The sequence below is a fragment of the Gekko japonicus genome, unplaced genomic scaffold (assembly GCF_001447785.1).
Source record: "Gekko japonicus isolate JY-2015 unplaced genomic scaffold, Gekko_japonicus_V1.1 scaffold1169, whole genome shotgun sequence".
Lineage (NCBI taxonomy): Eukaryota > Metazoa > Chordata > Lepidosauria > Squamata > Gekkonidae > Gekko > Gekko japonicus.
Genome location: NW_015164707.1, coordinates 206,846 through 223,259, shown reverse-complemented (window position 1 = coordinate 223,259; position 16,414 = coordinate 206,846).

The following is a 16,414-nucleotide window of genomic DNA, read 5'->3' as shown; positions in this document are numbered from 1 at the left end:
CGGAAGCTCTACAACCAGGCGAATTCCTAACGTCAATAGATCTTCAGGAGGCGTATCTACACATCCCGATTTTCGTGGGGCACAGACGCTTCCTTCGATTCTGCATTCTAGGTCAACAGTGGCAGTTCCGGGCCCTCCCATTTGGCCTATCCACAGCGCCAAGAGTTTTCTCCAAAATGCTGATTCATCCAATCATTCTTTTGAGAGAACAAGGCATCCATGTTCATCCTTACCTGGACGACCTCTTGATTCTCTCGTCCTCTCATCTGCAGTCCTCCCAAGACACAAAATCAGTCATCCATTGTCTTCAGTCCCACGGTTTTCTTGTGAACTTTCAAAAAAGTTGCCGTGTACCATCTCAGAAACTGGAACACTTGGGAGTTCTCCTGGACACATCTCAAAACAAGATGTTCCTTCCCAAGGTCAAGGCAGAGTTGGTATGCAATCTTTCAAGGCAGGCGGTCAAGAGTTGACGAGTCTCGCTTATGACACTGGCAAGATTGATGGGTCTTTTCATCTCTTGTATAGACACAGTTCCGTGGGCCTGTCTCCACTCAAGACCTCTACAGCAACTGCTTCGACCTTTTCAACTCAAAATTCTGAGTCGATCAGATGTCCCAGTAGACATACCTGCTGCGGTGAGATCCAGCCTGATGTGGTGGACCAGATTGCCCAACCTTCTCAGAGGACGGACCTACTACGTAACACACTGGGAGCAGATAATCACGGATGCGAGTCTGACGGGTTGGGGAGCACTCCACCGCGACGTTCCCTCTCAAGGTCTCTGGTCCTCCCCCGAGAGGAAGCAACCAATCAATGTTCTGGAGCTCCGGGCAGTCAGGCTGGCCCTGTTACATTTTCACAGCCAATTATCGGGACGTCATGTATTGGTCCGGACGGACAATGTAGCTACCAAGTCCTACATCAACAATCAGGGCGGCTCCAAGTCAACCCGCCTGCGCATGGAGGCCAGACTACTATTCTCATGGGCGGAAATCAACCTTGTGTCCATCAGAGCCGAAAACATCAAAGGTGCATTGAATACCCAAGCCGACTGGCTCAGCCGCTGTCAACTACAGGAGGCGGAGTGGTCTCTCCGAAAGGACCTCTTCCATCTGATTGTGGAGAAGTTCGGTCTCCCGGATGTGGATCTATTTGTCTCCCCGCTCAACTTCCAGCTTCCCCGCTATTTCACCCGCTTTTACCATCGGGAAGCGGAGGGAACGGATGCCCTGACGTCCCCGTGGCCGCTGGGGCTGATGTTTGCCTTTCCCCCCATTCCAGTCATACCGAGATTTCTCCGAAAACTCAAGGAACAGAAGGCAGAGACCATCCTGGTGGCTCCCTACTGGCCTCGAAGACCGTGGTTTTCAGAGATTCAGCGTCTCAAGATCGGTTCCCATCTACCATTACCGATAACGCCGGACATGCTTCAACAAGGACCAGTTTGGCACCCGGACCCGGGATGGTTCCATTTGACCGCATGGTGATTGAGCGGCGTGGGCTCCTTGATTTAGGGTATCCGGTGAACGTGGCTTCTACGATTATGGCAGCTAGACGCCATTCCACTTGCAACATTTATAATTCCACCTGGACGGCCTTCGTACGATGGGCAAGACGAAAGTCCATTGATCCCCTGAAACCTCGTCTCAAGAATGTTCTCTCCTTTCTACAGGATGGGCATGAGTTGGGTCTTAAATCCTCCACCTTAAGAAGACAGGTGGCGGACCTGTCGACAGTTCTTCCATTGGTCAAAGGCGTGAGTTTGACTAGACACCCACATGTCAAGCGTTTTCTCAGAGGAGCGTCTTCTCTTGATCCACCTGTGAGCCATAGATTCCCCACATGGAAGCTCAACCTAGTGCTTTAAATGCGTTGACTAAGCCTCCTTTCGAACCAGTGAAAGAGATTTCTTTAAAGTGGCTTCGAATGAAAACGTTGTTTTTAGTGGCAATAACATCGGCCCGATGAGTGTCTGAGCTGGGAGCGCTCTCGGCAAACCCTCGTTTTTGCGTTTTTCACAGAGATAAGGTGGTCCTGTATCCTGATCCGACTTTCAAACCTAAGGTTAACTCTCGGTTTCATAGAACCCAAGAGATATGTTTGCCATCGTTCTGCCCGAATCCTACTCATCCAAGGGAACGGATGTGGCATACGCTGGACGTGTGTCGTGCTCTGAAGGCTTTTCTACATAGGACTAGCTCCATACGTAAATCTGAGTCGTTGTTCATTTCAATTTCTCCTCCCAACAAGGGGTCTAAGATGTCTAGATCTACTATCAGTGCGACTCTCAAAATGTGCATTGCTGAGGCTTACAAAGCACAGAAGATGGATCCTCCGGCGGGCATTACTGCTCACTCTGTCCATAGTGCGGCTACAAGCGCAGCATTCTCTAACCGCGCATCATTAGAAGAGATATGTAAAGCGGCTACGTGATCCTCTGTAGCTACCTTCACGAAGCACTACAAAATTGACGTGTTTGACTCAGCGGACATGGCCTTCGGCAGGCGCGTACTTCAACAAGTATTAACAGAATAGGCGATGACCCACCCATATGCCAAGGACACTGCTCTAGGAGGTCCCAGCAAGATGTCCTCCTCTCAGAGGGAGAACAGACCATTGGTACTTACCCGTGAAGGGTCCTTTCTCCTCTGAGATGAAGGAGGACATCTTGGGCCCTCCCAAGTCATCGTCTGCTTTCTATTCTACTTCTGTAGTGTGTCTCTTTGAACATACGTGTTGATTTATCCTTCCTGTTCTCTTGTTTCCTGTTTACACGAGTTACGATGTTGATGGTTTTTTACAGTTCTTTTCAAAGGCTTACTGCTATTTGGAGTTCCTAACTGACTGGTGGGCGTGTCCTACTGAGAGGACAGGAAGTGAAGTTTGTTCCTGTCTCTCTAAGGATAGGGTGGGAAACACCCAGCAAGATGTCCTCCTTCATCTCAGAGGAGAAAGGACCCTTCACGGGTAAGTACCAATGGTCCTATTTATATTTGTTAATCAGACCAGGGGGATGCTATCCTAAAGTGCCAGTGTATAGATAGCATTTTAAAAAATTAATAATGGGCACAACCCAGTCAAAAACCTGCTGTATCTTTCCCACTGAACTATGCTTCCTACCCCCACCACCACCCCAAGGAAATCAAGGAGAGTTTCTGTGCTCTGGCTAAGAATGACTTGCCAGACTTGTCTGAAGAAGTGGGCCTGCACACGGAAGCTTACACCTAGAATAAAACTTGTGCCTCATTGGACTCAAAATTTCGTTCTGCCAGTAATAACTCATCCACATATGCAAACGATCTTACAGTCATTTGTACTCCTTTTTTGTTAAACTACATTAACTAGAGTGAGCGGTTTACTGAGGATCCATAACCAAGAGTCGTGTGGGTCCATGTGTAAGGACACACAAAAATCCACTCCCCAAGCTCCATTTGGAATATTGTGTCGTTATGGTCACTTGAGGTACAGAGGGAATCAATTCAAAATGCAAATAAGGAGCATAACTGCCATTTTAATAACTATATATATAAAATTGTGTTTTCATTTTTACATTATAAGTTGTTTTGAGGGCTCAGGGTATAAATTTTGTATAAATATACAGAAATATTTGGATGATCAGAGGACATACTGCTTCCTCATCAAACTTCAGCTGCTTTACCCTGACCTGGATAGCCCAGGCAAGCCTGATCTTGTCTGATCTCGTAAGCTAAGAAGGGTTGACTATGGCAAGTACTTGGATGGGAGACATCCTTGTAATACCAGCAGTCGGGAGGCGGGGGCAGGCTTTATTCAGCCACCTCTCTGAATATTCTCCAGGCCGCCAGTAGGGGTAGTCCCAGAGGTTGCTATGACTTCCCAGTGCACACAGAGACACACACATATTATGCACATATGAAAAATACCCTCCCACTTCAGCTGCTTTAAAGCAAGGAGGAGATGAGAAAAATTAAGTCATGCCAGGTTCACTCACCAGTCTCATTCAAGGGTCATCAATATCAGACACCCCAGAGAGCTGCAGCCCTCACTGACCTCGATGGGCTTGCAGGCCTGACTTAATATAAAACCGCTTTGGAGATTACACTATTCATCAGTGAACTCTTTTTTAAAAAAAATTAGAACATTTTTAATTAGGAGTGAACTCCTGGAACAGTCATGGGAGGAAAAGGTTCATCTAGCTAAAATATGAGGACGGCTGTACAATGAAGTTTAGAAAGTTGTACTTACGGCTTCAGGTTAAACATTTCCCTCCTTCCTGTATTGCATTAGAGAAAAGTGTCCCTTCAGAGATGACAGATTAGCTAAACAATCTCATCACACTCTAAGGTTTTAATTCAGTTGTCAGAAGAAATCCCACCTTTCCCAATTTGAATTGCTGATGACCTTAAGAACTTCAGTTTTCACAGGAGCATGACTCCTTCCATAGCACACTGTTTCCCCAGTCATGCTGACATTACCCTATCCAGGGGTCATTTCGTAGAAAAAGAGGTGCAGGAGCTCATTAGCATAACTCATTTGCATATGCCACACCCCCTGACATCACCAGAAGTGTGTCAGAAGGCAACACCCACCGCTCAGGCTCCACCCCAAAAATCTCCAGGTAATTCCCAACTCAGAGCTAGCGAACCTACCTGACGGCACACAAACCAACCACCCATGTCAGGTAAAGGAGGGGATTCCAGGTCAATATATTTTTATTCTCCTTGGCATTGATGGCTGAGGTGCTTTTAGTGTTCCTTTTCTGTTTGACTGGCAGCCTTCCTCTCTGGGTTTTATATCCCTGCCATTTAGTGTTATTTTTGTCCTCACAGTTGAGCAATTATTATAGGATTTAGCCCCAAGTCTTCAATGTATATTAAGAACAGCAAAGTTTCCTTTTCATTAATTTATTCATTGGTTTATTTCCTTCATTATCCTCAGCCTTTCTCTCCAGGTAGGACCCAAAGCAGCTCACATCATTCTCCTTCCCTCCATTTTTTCCCTCACAACAACCCCATGAGGTAAATTAGCTTGGGAGTGTATGACTGGTTCAAGGTTGCCTAGCAAGCTTCCAGGCAAAGTAGAGATTTCAACATGTGAGTCTCCCACATCCAGTACTATAACCACCTTTTGGACTATGTTTTTCTTAATGTCTGTGAGTAATGATGAACGGTTGGGAAACAGATCAGTGTTATTTGTTGGCTTATTTAATTTCCATATGGATATTTTTTAATACTGAATGTAAGTAAATTTGAGTTAGATTTAAATAAGTATGCTATTTATATTAGTTTAAACAGATGTTAGGCTGCAAAATAAGAAATACTGAAATAAGGAATTATGATGCAGCTTTAAGTGGGAATTTTTGGATAATGTTCTTCTTAATGTCCGTAATGATGAATGGTTCAGAAACATATCAATGTTACTTGATGGCTTATTTAATTTCTATATGGATATTAATGTTGAATATAAGCAAATTTGAGTTGGATGTTTTAGTTATATTAGTTTAAATAGTTGATAGGTTGTAAAATAAAAAATAATGAAAGATTAGGTGATTGCTATGTGATTGCTATACAAGAATAGGTGCTGCTCTTGGTAAAGTAGTAAGTAAAGTTTTTGGTAGGGCCATAAAGAACTTTAATTTGTTAAAGGCCGTGCTCTAAAGTTTACATTGGAAAGTTTTTATTTAGCAAATAAATGGAACAAAAAAAATAGAATCTAACTGTTAAGTCGCTTGCTTAACAAAGTAGTTGGAGAGTGATTCAGCAAAGATTCAGCTTTATTCATCAACTCGAACACAACTTGAACACGGATCAACATCTGATAGCCAGAACAGAACAGTTGAGCTTTTACATTGCAGTTGTCCTGCTTTTAAACTCTCCCGGCTAATGTAGCCACACCCACTGAACAAATACCAACCAATACGGTTGTTCATATAAGGACCAATCACGGACGTTCCCGCTCAGGGATTGATTTGGATCCTAGTCCAGGACAAAGCTCAACATGGCAAGTCAATTAGATGTTTCACATACATCATGCATTCAATGGCAGCTATTGAATACATTAGAATTCCTCCCCCCTAAATAAAAACAATCATGTACACTAGTAATCAGGTAGGTTGGTGCTCGGCGCACCCACTGAGACCTACGTAGCTGTGTAGGCTCAGGACACAGCTCAGCTTGGGGGACTCTGCTTGACTCACTGGGGAATGAGTCAGGTATTCTTCCGTCCTCTGTTGCGGGTCCGCAGTTACAGGTCTGCCCTACCACTGGGACAGTACTGGGTTTGGCAGTACTCTCCTCCGGAGGAGGTCTGGGACGGTCCTCTGGTTCGGGGGACTCAGCCGGTTGGGAATCTAAGTGTTCCTTTGCCCACCGCTGCCTAAGCTGGTCTATGTGGCGTCGCCACTTGCGGCCATCTGCAAGCTCGACCACATACAGTCTTGAACCAACAACCTCAGTTACTGTGGCTGGAAGCCACGAGTGACCCCCTGCATAGTTCCTGCAGAACACTTTGTCGCCTGGTTCGAAAGTGCGGACCTTAGGGAGTGCACTCTGCTGCTATGGCTTGAGATCATTCAGATCTGGGTGCAGGCGATCTAGTAAGGTGGTAAGGCGATGCCCCATCAGCAGCTAGGCCGGGCTGTGGCCTGTAGAAGAGCACGGGGTAATGTGCTGGTGTAACAAAAACGAGGCCAGTTTTACCCCCCCCCCAATCTCCCTGCGTTAGCTTTGCAAGGGCCTCCTTGGTCGTCCTGACCATTCTTTCCGCCTGGCCGTTAGAGGCCAGGTGGAAGGGAGCTGACGTCAAGTGCCTAATCCCGTTGTCAGATAGGAACTGGCCGAACTCCCTAGTGACGAATTGTGCGCCGTTGTCACTCACCAACATGTCCGGTAGTCCATGGGTGGAGAACAAGCGGCACAGCACGTTGATGACGGAGATCGAAGTGGTGGAGTGCATGTTTGCAACCTCCAACCACTTCAAGTACACGTCAACAACTAGTATGAGGAACATTTGTCCCTGTACAGGCCCCGCAAAATCCAGGTGAAGCCTGAACCATGGCTTCCCTACGGATTCCCAGCGCTGTGGCGTAGCGGTAGGAGGCTCAGGCCTGGCCTGTTGACAGGGCATACAAACTTTTACCCATTCCTCTATGTTGGCGTCTAAGCTGGGCCACCAAACATATCCCCGGGCCAGCGCCTTCATGTGGACCATGCCGAGATGGCCCTCATGCAGTGATTCCAACACTTTTTCATGGAGTTTAACGGGCACCACCACCCGGTTTCCCCATAAAACACACCCTTTCGACACCGAAAGCTCGTTTTGGAAAGGTTTGACCTCCGGCTCCACATTTCCTGCCTGCCACCCCCTCCACACCCAGTTTAAAACTCGAGTGAGTACACTGTCTTTAGCTGTTGCAGCAGCAATGTCCATAGAGGAGCCTGGAGCCTGAGGCAGTTCATCAAGGCTAGCACCGTGCTAGCTGGAGCAGGGTCCAAGTCTTGGCCGGGTAGAAGGCAGCGACTGAGGGCATCCGCGTGTCCAATCGCCTTGCCCGGCCTGTGCTCAAAGTCATAATCATATGTGGTGAGGAAAATCGCCCACCGCAACATCCAAGGAGACAGTATGTTGGGGATTTGCCAGTTTGGGGCAAAGATCCCCAACAGTGGCTTGTGGTCGGTTACTAGGAGAAATTTCCTTCCAAACAAAAAGTCATGAAATTTCTTAACCGCAGAAACTAGCGCCAAACCTTCTTTATCAATTTGTGCATAGTTTTTCTCCACTGCAGATAGCGACCTTGAATAAAATGTGATGGGGGCTTCACTGCCGTTCGGCATCAAGTGGCTGAGTACTGCCCCCACCCCGGAGATGCGTCTGCCGCCAGCACTAGCAGTTTCTGTTCATCATAGTGCGTGAGGACAGCATTTGACGACAATAGGGCTTTAACTCCTTTGAAAGCTTGCTCGTGTTCTGAGCCCCACCTCCATTTAGCGTCCTTTTGGAGGAGCGCGTGTAAAGGAGCTGCCACGGACGCTTTGTGTGGCAAGAAAGCGTGGTAGAAATTTAACAGTCCTAAAAAGGACTGGAGCTCTTTTTTGTTGAGGGGACGTGGGGCATTCTTAATTGCCGCCACCTTGTCCTCTGTGGGGTAAACACCACTTTCATCTACCCGAAATCCCAAAAACTCCACACTTGGGACTCCCACAAGACAGACTGCTTAACTTGAGGCCAGCAGACTTGAAACGCTCCAACACCGTTCTCACCTGGTCCATGTGCTCCTGGTCAGACCTCCCTGCAATCAGCACGTCATCGAAATACGGTACCGTGCCTGGCACCCCTCTGAGCAAACCTTCCATAAGTCCCTGGAAGATCCCTGGGGCAACATTTACCCCAAACTGGAGTCCATTGACCCTGAATGCTCCTCTGTGGGTAACGATAGTTTGGGCTTCCGCTGCCTCCCTAGTCACTGGCAGCTGCTGTTACGCTTGCGCTAAGTCAAGCTTTGCAAATACCTTCCCTCCCCCCAGGGATGCCAGAATGTGGCTGATGATGGGTATGGGGTAAGAGTGCTGTTGTAAGGCACGATTAATAGTGCACTTATAGTCAGCGCAAATTCTTACAGACCCGTCTGACTTTACCGGCGTCACTATTGGAGTTTCCCATTTGCTAAAGGGAACCGGCTCAAGCACCCCCTGCTTGATGAGCTTGTTCAGCTCTGCTTCGATCCGGGGTTTGAGCAAAATGGGCACCTTCCGATACTTTAATCGGATCGGGGTCACAGAAGGATCAAGTTAGAACGACACCAGGGGCCCGTTGTACTTTCCCAGGCCACCCCCAAATACATCAGGGAACTCTGCATACAATAATGCCCATTTATTCTCTACAACATTATTCACACTGGTAATTCCAATACCCAGGGGTTTGAACCAATCCAGGCCAAGCAAGTTAACCCGGTCCCCCTCAGCAACCAACAGAGATAACGTGGCACATTTCCCCTTAAATTCTACATGGAATGTATCTCTCCCTGCCAGAGGGATACGCTTTCCCTGAAAATCTGATACCCAGGTGTCCGCTGGCTTCAGCTGCCGCCGACTCCGGGTTGGAAATAGCCGCTGCCACGTTTTCGAAGAGATCACCATCACTGATGATCCTGAGTCGACCTCCATGCTTCACGGGACACTGTCTAGATGGAGGGTGACGTGGATCTTCCCGTGACCACCGGTGCAAAGGACGGTCGATGCGGATGACAGACTCATTGTCATCTGACAGCTGGCTTCTCTTGTGGCTGCTTGTGATCGCTGGTTCCTCAGTGGGGATGCCGGCATTGATTTCTTTGGCGCTCTGCAGACTCGTGCTAGATGGCCCCACCTTCCACACGCTCGACACATGATGTCTTTGGTCCAACAGTGCTCTTGAGGGTGTTTCCCGCCACAACCGGCGCACGCTGGGCTGGCTGCAGGCTTCACTCGGGTCCGCTTGTCTGCTCCCGCTTTAGCTGCGTATACGTCCTCCTCTGCTTCACCACCATCGTTGCCGGAAGCTTGGTGGTGGACACGCTGTTCTGTTGATGCCAACCGCTGGTGTACCTCTTTGGTTGACTTGTCGGCTGCCTCTGTGGCGACGGCCTCAATGTAGGCAACAGCCCAAGTCAGGGTGGTGCGGGCGAACAACCGCTGTTGCAGCCTTTCGTCCCTCATGCCACACACCAGCCGGTCTCAGAGGGCCTCTTCGATGCTCGCGAAGTTGCAGGGTCTTGCAGCCTTACGCAGCGCCGCTACATACTCGGGCCACCGACTCATTAGTTGCCTGAGCTCTCTTATAGAAGACATGCTGGCAGGCAATCTCTGACGGTTGAGGAGAGAAGTGCGCTTTCAACTTCTCTGTCAGGCCCGTGAAGGGCCTTGGTGTCCGCTGGTGCTACCAGCAACTGGGCAATGTCAAAAACGCTCTTGCCGCAAGAACTCAGGAGGGCTGCCCGCTTCTTCTTTTCAGTTGCGATGTCATTCGCCTTGAGGTGGAACTCGAACCGCATCAGGTAAGCGTCCCAGTCCTCGGTGGTAGGTTCGAATGCCTCGAACTTCTGGTTATTGGCCATCCTGACAGGCGCTTCCACCCGATCTGGCGGTGCCTGCTGCTGATCGGCCACGCCGTGATGCTCGCTGTTATCCGTCATGGGATTGTTTAGCAGGGCTGCCTACCCGCACTAATATCCCATCCTCATCGCCAATTGTTAAGTCGCTTGCTTAACAGAGTAGCCGGAGAGTGATTCAGCAAAGATTCAGCTTTATTCATCAACTTGAACACGGATCAACATCTGATAGACAGAACAGAACAGTTCAGCTTTTACATTGCAATTGTCCTGCTTTTAAACTCTCCCGGCTAATGTAGCCACACCCACTGAACAAATACCAACCAATACGGTTGTTCATATAAGGACCAATCACGGACGTTCCCGCTCAGGGAGCTTGCTGTAATCACGGACATTCCCGCTCAGGGAGCTTGCTGTAAAGTGATTGGCTAGGTGCTTCCTGGGCTAGCAATGCGATCGGATGGATTTGGATCCTAGCCCAGGATGAAACTCAACATGGCAAGTCAATTAGATGTTTCACATACATCATGCATTCAGTGGCAGCTATTGAATACATTACACTATCATATGTTAAAGGAAAATAAATATTTGTAGCATTAATTAATTGAAAATTAGAATAACTGAATGTTTTTGTTAGAAAAAATTATATATAGGCGAATTGGTGTTGGTGTGGGTATTCATTCTAGAACTTAAAAAATTAGAATAGAGGTAAATAGTAAGAGTAGAAAGCAAGAATGACTAAAATCATGAGATTTGATATGTTATGTATTATTTTTGGTAAAATAAATAAACTTCTTCATTTAAGGTTTTTTAGGTTAGAAAATAATATTAATATTGATATTATTATTATTATTATTAATAATAATAATAATAATAATAATACCTTTCGATTTATTGATCGCTCAATCCAGCAGAGCTGCTGGCTCTGAGCGATTTACAGTTACATGGTTTCATACAAGGGACTAACGATTTCATAGGGGTAAGGGAGGACAACATATAATTCTTTAAATCACACACACTTTGCAGCCAACGGGGATTTTTGTTCAGCTGTAGGCTTCAGACATGTTCCAGAGGCATGCCATATTTTGGCTCCAAAACCTCTCAGGGGCTTCTGGGAGTTGTAGGCCCAGCCTCACCTACTGCTAGCCAGGCTCCCTGGGCCTAGTAGGCCTCTGGTGGCACAGCCCAGATCATGACAGAGTGTCTCATCCAATGTTCCCTCTAAGCTGTGGAGTCTTGTGAGCACAAATTCTACTTTGTGGGCTGGTGGCATTAAAGCTGTGAGCCAGCCATTTGGCTGCTGCATAAATTAGTTTGGTCTGGAGCCATCCTTCCTGAGCTGAGTCAAAAATCTGTGAGCCGGAGGCTAAAAAACTGTGAGCTAGCTCACACTAACTCAGCTTACAGGGAACACTGGTCTCATCCAAATCCTCTGCCTGGCCTGGTGGTCTATAGCAGACCCCCACCATTATATCAGTATTATTTCTTACTCCTGTTATTTTTACACAAAGACTCTAAACCGGACTTTCAGGCTCAGATTCACGTATATACCTCACAAGTATATACCTTTTACATATAATGCAACTCCTCTGCCCTTCCTTTTTTGTCTGTCCCTTTTAAATAAGTTATAGCCCTCAATCCTAATATTCCAATTGTAAGTGTCATCCCACCAAGTTTCAATAATGCCTATTAGGTCATAGTCCCCTTCCTGTATTAGGACTTCAAGTTCCTCCTGCTTGTTTCCCATACTCTGAGTGTTAGTGTAGAGACATCGGAATCCATCTTTTATGCACCTTGAGGTTTTCGCTTCTGTACTTACATGTGAATTAATCTTATCTAGCATACATGCCACTCCCTGCAAAACTTTAGAGTTCTTATTTTCAGTTATTGGCTTTGCATTTTTGTCTCGCTAAATCCACAGGATTTAGTTTAAAGCTCTCCTTATTAGGTTTGCAAGGCTGTTTCCAAAAATCTACCCTCATGAGGTGCAAATCATGTCTTGATAGAAGAGCTTCATCTCAAAAGTATAAGCCGTGGTCCAAAAATCCAAACCTTCCTGATGACACCATCTACATAGCCAGTCACTGATCCGCAGTATTCTTCTTTCCCTTCCTAAGCCACGGCCTTCAACAGAAAGAACTGACGAGAATACAACCTGTGCTCCCAAATTCCTTCACCTTTTTACCCAGAGCCACATAGTATCTTTTAATACGTTCTGGGCTGTGCCGGGCAGTATCATTTGCTCCCACATGGATTAGCAAGAAGGGATAATAATCTATGGGCTTGATGAGTCTTCCTACCCTTTCCGTCACATCCCGGATGTGTACAGCCAGTAGACAGCATACCTCTCGAGATTACAAGTCCTGTCGGCACAGCTTCTACTCCTCTCAGTAGGGAATCCCCAATTACCACCACACACCGTCTCCTATGTTGGGGAGCAGAGACATGAGTCCTCTCATCCACAGGGGTCTAAATTTTCTTCAAGCTTTGTGGAGGCTGGGGGAGGAGCCCTTGTTCCAGTGGTTCAGAATCAATACCTGTAGTAACAGAGGCTCAGAATGTCTCTTGATCTTCCTGCTCCTGTGGGTTATATTCTTCAATGTGCCCTCCTCTTGTGTTGGATACTCCTCCAGTTGCTGGGATACCTTTCCCTCCTCCTCCTCCTGTTGCCCTCTCAGGAGTGCTTCATGCATTCTGTCCATGAATTCTTCACCTTCCCTCATAAACTGGAGTGTGGACAAGCGTGCCTCAAGTCCCTGTATCTTTTCCTCCAGCATGGCTACCAAGTGTAATTGCTGTTACCCTCAGGTAAGAATACGAACATGCCACAGACTTTGCACGTCACTGCCTCAGCTCCCTCACCAATGATGCTGTTGCAATCCATTTCAAAATTAGTTCAGTAACGGACACTTCTTTGATAACTTCCCTGCTAAACTGCCTCTCAAGACTACTTGTGAAATGTTTGCAGAAGCAAAAACTAACTTAACGAATATAGAATGTAAGGTGTATTTAGCCTTCTATGTGGCCCACGGGCCAAAAGCCCTTTGGCTCGTGCATCTGGCAAGATGCAGCCTTAAATAGAAGCCTCACCCAGCAGAGGGCGGGGCCAGCAGTTATTCAAATTACATCCAGGCAATCCAATTACAGGCAAACAATAACTCTCAAGCAGCCAGGACTCTGCAACAACTTACAACTCACCCACACACTCCCAAACACCGTACCCACAGCTAAATATCCTCAGCTGAAACCAAATAAAAACCGCTCACCCCTCTAGCAGCTGTCTCCTGCTGCTTCTCTGAGCTCAACTGGGTCAGCTTCACAGCACAATCTTGCTGTCTTTAAAAAGGCAGTATTACACTGCTAAAGTTACTGGTAGTCCAAGCTCTTACCAGGATCCCTCTCTGGCCTCTATCTCAAGTATTCAGCTTGTTGCTCTTATTTTATTATTTTCATTTATAGCCCACCTTTTTCACTAAGACATGATGAATTACAAAATATGTAAACAATTCTATGAAACAGCAAAGATCTCTAGTGAACAAAACAATGCAATGAGACTAGGTCTGAAGAACTGGAAAACAATGCAAGCAGGAGGGAAACTTTATAGAACAGTGATACTCATGCAGCTCTTCAGAATACTGTTTCCCAAAATAGCACCTGTCCCATGTATCAGGAAAGTGGGCAAGGCCCTTACCCTGTGGGGCTTATGGTTGGGAGTTGAAACAGGCAGCACTGTGGAAAGTGATAAGCTGCATTCTCGAGAGGCAATCCTCATGCCAGGGATGGAGGTAAATCTGTCCCTTCTAAATGATGGCAACTGTGAATGTAGCTCTTCACGAGCTGGCGTGAGTTCCATTGGCCTAACGTTTGACATACCATAAAGAAGAAAGGACTATAAGATAGAAGACATCATATTGCAGTAAAAACAGAGGCAATATGTACAATGAACATTGCAATATACAATACCGTCTGTTACAGAACAACCTTCTGAGTTCTGATCCCTTTATAAGAATGCTCTCCTGAGCATTTGTTTTGCACATTCTGCAAGAAGCAATGGGGCCTTCCTAATAACCTCAGGCAGGCCATTCCATAATGCAGCAACCACCAAAGAATGTGCATGAAAATGCAGGTACCGATTTAACGTGTTTGCAGAGTAACACCTTCAGAAGGCTTTACTCAGATGAGTACAATTGTCACAGCAATATATAGCAGGCGAGGTGGGTGGTCCTTCAAATATGAGGTTCCACAGTCATTAAAGGCCTTGGAGAGGAATTACAACCTTGAATTGAACCCAATAAAGGACCAATGAAGTGCCTGAAGAATGGGAGCAACATGCACATTCCACTTAGTGCCCGACTGTGGCTGGGCTGTGGCATTCTGTACCAACTGGAGTTTCTGAGTTGCCTTTAAGCATAGATCCATGTAGAGTGCATTAGTCAAGCCTTGAGGTAACCATGGCATGGATATGCAGCCAAAACATATGAATTAAAGTAGAATGATTCTGATCTGTGTTTTATACCAAGAAGGAGACTTCGGACTTATGCTGTGGTGTTCCAGAGTTCAATTCACCCTCCTTGTATGGACCCTACTTCCTCTAAGGCATATTGGGAAGGAAGAGATTATAAGAACATAAGAGAAGCCAATGCTGGATCAGGCCAATGGCCCATCTAGTCCAACTCTGTCACACAGTGGCCAAAAATACCAGGTGCCATCAGGAGGTCCAGCAGTGGGACCAGGACACTAGAAGCCCTCCCACTGTTGACCCCCCCCCAGCACCAAGAATATAGTCCATCACTTGCCCCAGACTGAGAGTTCCTATCTATACCTTGTGGCTAATAGCCACTGATGGACTTCTGCTCCATATGCTTATCTAATTCCCTCTTGAAGCTGTCCATGCTTGTAGCCGCCACCACCTCCTGTGGCAGTGAATTCCACGTGTTAATCCCTCTGTGGGGGCCAACGAGTCCTTGTATTGTGAGAAAGGGAGAAAAGTACTTCTCTACTTGCTCTATCCCATGCATAATCTCAAAAACCTCAATCATATCACCCCTCAGCCATCGTTTCTCCAAGCTAAAGAGCCCCAAGTGTTTAACCTTTCTTCATAGGGAAAGTGTTCCAACCCTTTTATCATTCTAGTTGCCCTTTTCTGCACTTTTTCCAATATCCTTTTTGAGGTGTGGTGACAAGAACTGTACACAGTACTCCAAATGAGGTTGCACCATTGATTTATACAGGGGCATTATACTAGCTGATTTGTTTTCAATTCCCTTCCTAATAATCCCAAGCATAGCATTGGCCTTTTTTATTGCAGTTGCAATAGACATTTTCATTGAGTTATCTACTAGGACTCCAAGATCTCTCTCTTGGTCTGCCAGTTTGGACCCCATAAATGTGTATTTATATTTAGGATTTTTGGCTCCAATGTTTGCACTTGGCCACATTGAACCCCATTTGCCACGTTGATGCCCACTCGCCCATCCTCGACAGTTCCTTTTGGAGTGCCTCACAATCCTCCCTGGTTCTCACCACCCTGAACATGATTGCTGCCTCCTGTACAATGTCATAAACCTCCATCCATACTTCTTCAGGCACTCTGTCTATCAAATCTAGTCAAACCTATTGTTCACCTCCACTGTATATTCATCAGTGATATGCTCTGGGTCAAACCTGAATGGCCTAGTGGTTTAAGAACATAAGAACATAAGAGACGCCAATGTTGGATCAGGCCAAAGGCCCATCCAGTCCAACACTCTGTGTCACACAGTGGCCAGAAATACCAGTGCCATCAGGAGGTCCAGCAGTGGGGCCAGGACATTAGAAGCCCTCCCACTGTTGACCCCCCCCCCCAAGCACCAAGAAGACAGAGCATCACTTGCCCCAGAGCCCCTAGCTATACCTTGTGGCTAATAGCCACTGATGGACCTCTGCTCCATATGCTTATCTAATTCCCTTTTGAAGCCGTCCATGCTTGTAGCACCCACCACTTCCTGTGGCAGTGAATTCCCTGTGGTACCCCACTGCTTTACCACCCTCCACTGAGAAAATTTCCCATTTATACTCACTCTCTGATTCCTATTAATTACCCAGGTTTTGATCTACAAAGGGACTTTCCCTTTTATCCCATGACTATTGAGCTTACTTAGGAGCCTTTGATGAGGAACTTTATCAAAAGCTTTCTGGAAGTCAAGGTAAACGACATCTATTGGCTCCCCCTTGTCCACATGTTTGTTCTCTCCCTCAAAAAACACTAACAGGTTAGTGAGACAAGATCTTTCCTTACAGAACCAATGTTGAGTCTGCCTCAATAGTTTTTGTTCATCAATGTGCCTACTAATTCTTTCCTTAATAACA